Source organism: Pygocentrus nattereri, chromosome 12, assembly GCF_015220715.1.
Source record: "Pygocentrus nattereri isolate fPygNat1 chromosome 12, fPygNat1.pri, whole genome shotgun sequence".
NCBI classification, from domain to species: domain Eukaryota; kingdom Metazoa; phylum Chordata; class Actinopteri; order Characiformes; family Serrasalmidae; genus Pygocentrus; species Pygocentrus nattereri.
In genome coordinates, this window is record NC_051222.1 from 14001369 (window position 1) to 14008744 (window position 7376).

Consider the following 7376-nt stretch of genomic DNA (forward strand, 5'->3'; position numbering starts at 1 on the left):
CACAGCATCTACTGTCTAAACCTAAACATGCTTGAATATCCAACAGTAGTTTCCATATTAATGTCTGCATTTTTAAAGTATATTGTCTATTTAAAATATATTGTCAGGTCATAGCTTAGCAGCCCACAAGCCACAGTTATTTTAACCCTTGGCCCTAACCTATTAGATCTCTAGTTTCAGTGGTGAAGAGATTAGCGAGGGTCAGAGGTCACTGCCCTTGACAAGCAAGAGGCTTTCATAGGGGTTAAAGAAAATCTGAACCCTCCTGCTTTTTTATTTTTTTTTGTTTTGCATCTCTGCTCATAAAATCTCCATTTGATTTTGTGAAAATGGCCTGCTGCAGTTGGAGGGTCCACCATAGATGGTCTGAAGATGGTCAGACAGTGAAACAAATATTTAAACGTAATACAGTACAATCTGTACAACAAAGGTGTTTGTTTTAGGGTAGGAGCTACTGTTAAAAATAAAAGTGCCACTTTTGGCTCCCTAAAGATCCTTTAATGGTTTGTTACAATGGAATATTCCTAGTTTTTTTTTTTCTCTTCCTAGAGCCTTACATCCAAACCAAGAGCATTTTAAGAACCTTGACTGTAGCTCATGGTTACTGTTAGTATTAGGATTAAGGTTAAAGCTTCTTACACATGAAGTCCTATTATTCAATAACTACAGGGACCTCAATGCAAACTGTTGAGCTATTTTTCGGTTACAGAAGTACAGTACTGTGCGAAAGTCTTAGGCACCCAAGATACACTTTCAAAATCTATTTATTTGTGTAGTTTGTGTTTATTTGCTGAGAAAATTGTTAATATTTGAATTAACAAAATGTATAGAATAATAATTAATAAAGAAATGTTAGTGCGTTTGTTTAACCATTTTCAGGCCTCTCCTCGAGGAAGCCCAGTATTATATGTAGTTAAAAAGCAACTCCTGGTTTGACCAATCAGTGCTTCAGTAAATTGTGCTCATGATGTAATTGATGATATTAACAAGTCTCAGTGGTGGCTGTGAAGGTGTCAAGGAAAAATATGGATGCAAAAATGTCTTGTTACTTTTTATTGTTTTTATGTTGATTTGAATTATGAATATGACTTTATTCTAATGTATATTGTGATGAACTCACTGCTGAGGTAAATTGTTAAAAAAATTTCTTAGATGCCTAAAACTTTCACATAGTACTGTACTGTATGTATGTATAATGTGTGTGTGTGTGTGTGTGTGTGTGTGTGTGTGTGTGTGTGTGTGTGTGTGTGTGTGTATATCATTTACCAATCCACTTTGGAAGCTGGCACGTTCCCTGAGTTTTTCCAGCAAGAAGATGCTGCATCACCACATTATGGCAGGTCCGAGCATTCCTAGATGAACAGTTTCCTGGAAAGTGGATTGGTCGTCGTGGGCCAGTTGAATGGCCCCCAAGGTCTCCTGATCTGACCCCCTTAGACTTTTATCTTTGGGGTCATCTGAAGGCAATTGTCTATGCTGTGAAGATACGAGATGTGCAGCACCTGAAACTACGGATACTGGACGCCTGTGCTAGCATTTCTTCTGCGGTGTTGCTCTCAGCGTGTGAAGAGTGGGAGAAGAGGGCTGCGTTGACAATCCAACACAACGGGCAGCACTCTGAACACATTTTATAAGTGGTCAGAAACTTGTAAACAACTCATGAAAGAATAAAGTTACGTTAAAAGCACACCTTTGTTTTTCTTGTGAAGTTCTCAGTAAGTTTGATGTGTCACTCGACCCTCTTCCATGGTCACCACCCATCTTGAAAAGTTTCCCCCTCCCATAAACTAATGTGCCACAAACAGGAAGTTAATATCACCAACCATTCCCATTTTATTTGGGTGTATCCATATAAATGGCCCACCCTGTGTGTGTGTGTGTGTGTGTATAAATATGTATGTATGTATGTATGTACAGGGCCAGAGCAATGCGATGATGAGCTTGGGAGGAAATCGTATTATTAATTGAATAAATAGAAGTTAGAATAGTGTTTTTGTTTAAGGCTTACTGCGATTCTAATGTTTGTGACTTTTTTGGTATTTTAAACGAATTGGTCTATATCACCAAAATTAAGAAACGGGCAGCATTATCAGATTGTTTTTGTTGGGACTGCTGTCCATTTACTTCACATTTAGAATAACAAAACAAAGGCTAATCCTGTGTCATGGCATCAACACTCCCCACCTCCATTACTGATCCATCAAACCCAGTTTGTTAATTAGCTTGGTCTACTTAATAAAGATTGGATGCCCCTGCTTTAGACAGGGTGAATACCCCTGCTTTAGAGAGTGGCCTGGGGAGTACCATGTAAAGCAACCCTTTTAACTTAATTTCACAACAATATGGGATGAACTGGAGAATTTCTACACCAAAAGACAATCTTGGGTGGAAAAACAAAAACAGTTGTATCCTCACTTAAATGTGTTGGAAATGTGTTGGAAACACAGTTGGAAACTGACAGTCATGCCTGCCAGTAAAACACTGTTTAATTAGAACTACTGGATTACTGGATCCAGAGAATTTTCATACTGGTCAAACATCTACAATCCAGCAACAGTGGGTCATTCTAATGAAGGGTAATTTGGATATTCTGTTATGCTTCCAGAGACTGCCAGTGATTGTCCTTTCCCAGTGTTGTGCTCATCACAGTTCATGAATGAATGAATACACAATTTCATTTAACTGAATTTGACAAGATGTTCTTTTGTAAAGAAGAAGCAATAACAGGAACTTGGATGACAAAGTTAGTCCTCTTTTATTTACTCTTAGTTTAGTAGGGAAGAGTCAATTCTGTTATCCACAGATCTGACAAAGTCCAACAAAATATGTATAAATCTCTCTGTGTGAAGTGCAAAGCTAAAAATCATGATTGTGATTGGCCATGGCCTTCAGTCTTTTAGGTGGCGCTGCATTAAAAACTGACATTCTTCTGTGATAGATATCAACATGTGGGTTTAGAGGGACTTTGTCATTTGATCATTGACAATAAACACTGTTAATCACTGCAATCGCAAATGCAAGTTAAATATGTCCAATGCACAGTGGAACTAAATGCTGCGGACTTCTCTGGGCTCAAGCTCTCCTGAAATAGGCATTGGATATGTGTTCTGTGGTTGGATGAGTCAACCTTCCAGGTGTTACAATAGCACTGTTACATAATCATAGAAATGTGTTAGAGTGGCCCGTCTAAATCCAGACCTGTCTGAAAGTATGTGACGTGTTGCTTTATGTAACTTGCTGAGGACTTTCCTTAGAAATTGACTTTCAAAACTGGATCGTTTGGTGTCTTCAGTGTCCAAACCTTTAAGTGTTGCTGGACGATGTAACACAGTGGTGAACATGTTCCTGTCCCAACTTTCTGGGACGATAAAATATCAAATATTGTGTTTTTCCACTGTTTTCAATACAAGTCAAATAGGACTTTTATAAATCACTGCTAATATTTTTATTAGCATTTCATATACTGTGTTCGTTTCTTGCAATTGAGATTTGTACATATTAATGATAAGGCAAGTAATACATTTACTTTTAATATACATTCTGTTCCCACAGGCTTGAATCTTCACCTCATTCCATTTGTTTCAATGCCATGAAATGATAAAATGTGGTAATTTGCGCAATAATAACTTTTCTTTTATTCAATTTAAATTAGAATGAAAAGTAAAAATACAAATGTGGTATTGAATCTTGTTTCAGGATCTTCCAACAGAATTTCTTCACTTTCTGCAATAATTTACAAGTGAGAAATGATTAATGTTGAATTACACCATGCTTTTGTCATTATTGCCCATCTTTTTAGGGTCAGGATTAGGTTTTAGGGTAAGCATGACAAAGCACTACTTAAACACAGACATAGTTTAGGAAGAAAACTCCATAAAGGAAGCATTACGAGAATATGTGTGTGTGAGAGAAAAGAGACAGGGAGTGTCCCCTTGTGAGCTTGCGGATGGTCATGCATGTCTGTGTGCACACTAGTTTAAATAAAACTTCTTAATGGTCTGCCTGGCTGATGATTGGTCCTGGGTCAGCATATGTGTCGGAATTGCGACCTCCAGCCCTGCAGTTTGTCTCTGTGAGACCTCTCTCTGTAAACTCTACTAATTAGCAGAGTAAACGGCATCAATACACATACTTAATTAATGGAGGTTGTTTTTGGGTTGTAGCGGCTGGATACAAAGTGAGTGAATGGTTTGCGCGTGGACACTGGATGCGCGTGTGTAGGCGGTATGTTTTTCTGCTGAGGAAGACCGAGTCGTCGTCTAATTTCCTGAGTTTATGTACGAATGTCCTGACGTTAAAATAGCAATTCCTTAAATAATACATAATAAAAGACCTTCCGTGGGAACCTGGGGAAGATGTCACAATACAAATTGCAGTTTGGGTCCCTGGTGCGTCAGCCATCCATTGCCAAGATATTGACCTCGGTCTTTCTGGGTAGTATGGTCCTTTCTCTTCTTCATCTCTTGCGGGATGCTGGCAAGGCCAAATGCAGGCATTTGTTAGCTGAAATAGCAGAATTGGCTGTTAGCATTCTCCTCTGAACACATTAAGCTGTCCAGTGACACAGGAGCAGTTCAAAAATATGTGGTGGCTGGCTTTACATGTCTCTGAGCAGGCATGCGTTAGCCTTCCCAGCTTGGTAGCATTGTATGATGAGTGAGGTGAGTGGGTAGGAATTGGTAGTAGTGGCTAAATTTGCCAAAAAAAGAGATATTTTGCATCACTTAGCCAGGCCTGCCTTTTCCAACGGTATTGGCCGATATTGCCAAATGAAATCAGTCAGAGCAGAAGTGAGGAGCTGAATGAAACAAACATTGTACACACAATATTTATGCACTTGCCTCTCCTTATTTCATCAATAATCAAACCAATCACAACAGAGAAGCACAACATATCATCTGCATACAATTACAGATAATAAATTGTGAAATTTTGCACAGTTTCATGTACATGAATTGATGTTTTTGAGCTATTTCTTCTTCTTCTTTCGACTGCTCCCTTTAGGGGTCGCCACAGCGGATCATCTGCCTCCATCTTGCCCTATCCACTGCCTCCTCTACTTTCACACCAACCATCTCCATGTCCACCTTCACTACATGCTTTTGAGCTATTTACATAACCATAACCGAAACCTATCCCCGATTTTCATTTCATTTGCCATGTTTATTAATCACCCATAAGCCATCTGTAGGTTAATATGTGACCGATCAAATTAAGGTCTCGATTAGATCCTTCCGTATTGGATGATACAAGACAGATCCAAGAAAAGGAGTTGTAGGCCTGTCAAAGAATTGAGGAAATTGTATGAGTTTGGTTCTGGGCACCACAGACAGATGGAAAATGTCTGACTGATAGGACTCAAATATGCGTTGGTGGTTGTATGATTCATTTGAAAGGCAATAACAAAAACTTCCTTGTGAAATGGCCTCATTCCTCCCTTGTAGAGGAAGATCTCAGTGAGATGATGAATGGTGTCTTCTATGGTACACATGATACTTTTGCCTGGAACCACCAAGATTTTGTGACTTGACCAGGTCAAGCTGAAACCAATCTTTTGGTTTCACAGTTCAAAGCTTTCAGCCTACTTTTAGCTGAATGAAGCTAAAATAAGTGTCTTGTCTGAATCACAAGGCATGATGGAGGCAGTATTCTTCCTGTTTTGTGTTTGGGAGGTTTGACCCATGCAGGAACAATGAACATGACCGGGAACCCTAAGCACATAGCTTGATGAACATTCAATCAGTTTAAAGCAGAATGTGCAGTACTGAGCCTCAAATAATAATTTAAAAGTTGTTTAGATGTTCTTAAAAGGGTGCACTGAGCTTGACTGTCTAATAAAAGGTGTAATTGAATTCTATGGTTTAGAAGCATAATAGGCCACCAAGAGGTCTCTCCACATGTTCTGTATTTCACAGAAGTTATTGGCAGAGGGCTAGTATATATAGATATAAGATCACATGTTGGAACATAAAAAGACGGATTTTCTGTGATGGAAGCAGTCTAGGTCATTTAGAGCCTTAAAAACTAGTAGTAGAACATAAAAATCTATCCTGAAACATGCAGGTAGCCAGTGCAGTTCTTTCAAAATGGAAGGGATATGAGCTCTCTTTTTAGTTTTTTTCAGGATCTGTGCTGATGCAATTTGCAGGAATTGTCGAGGATGGATTGTTTTCTTAGGAAGCCCAATAAAAATAGCATTGCAGTGATCAACTCTGCTTGTAATTAAATGCATGAGCAAGTTTCTCTGCTTTGCTCAGGCTAGAAAAGGCCAAACTTTATTTCTATACTATATTTCTCAAATGTTAAAAAGCTACTTTTGTAACTGTGTTTACATGCAGGATAAAACAGTGCTAAGTAAAAGCTAATATTAAAAATTCAGCCTTGAGGAACTCAAGGACACTGTATTTAAAGAAGCATGTTCATTTGTAGCATGTCAATTCTTTAATACATTTGCAGTACAATACTAATCATATTCACTGGGAATGCATATGGCATGAGCATATACTTGCTGTTACCTGGTTAAATCCTTTGTATCTCAAGTTTGATTATGGATATGTGCTTGCTTACCCTGCTTGCCTGTTTATAGACCCCTGCTGCAAGATGTTGGTTACAGGAAGAACCCTTTTAAACTGACTCAGCGCATTTATTGTCCATTATGTCACAGAAGTAAGGATGGCTATGATATGAAGAGCATGCCAGACTCATTGCTACACCATGGCCTTTCCTCTTTGGTTTCTCATAGTAAAGAAAAAGAGACAAAGAGGCTTACATAGTGATGTCATGCAGAATCATAATTCTATGGAAAGTGAAGTTAATGTAATTTAATGTGGCTGGGCTGGATGCCCTTGTTTTGTAGAGAAAGGGTTTTCATCATTTGTAATGAGATGAAGGACATAAATATAATGAACTATTAGCGTTTGCATGGTAAAATGGCTTGATATGGCCTGAATAAAGCTTTTCTTTAACCAGTGTGTTAACCATGGTCAGAATTGTATTGTGAATACTACAGTTTAGTTTAAACATCTGGGTAGTACTGGTCTGCATAATTTCAATAGATGACTGCACACAGCAAGTTTTATTTTTATGTGCCAGATTAATTTGTTGCTTGGCAATGAGCTTAATGTTAAGGAACCCAATCTGTAATCATTTGGAAACTGAGGAAACCAATTTGCTGTAGTTTTGAAAGTAAAACGTTTTGTCCGTTCTTGCTTTCTATAGGATTTCAGCTACTCAAATCAGTTCAGTGTCAAAATATTAACACCTTTGTATCGAACCAAAAGTTAACCCTTAAAAAAAAAGTATTACTACAGTAAATGTTTAAATACATCAAGCATAATGATACTATTAAATAAAAATGTGCTGAAAGCTACAGACGT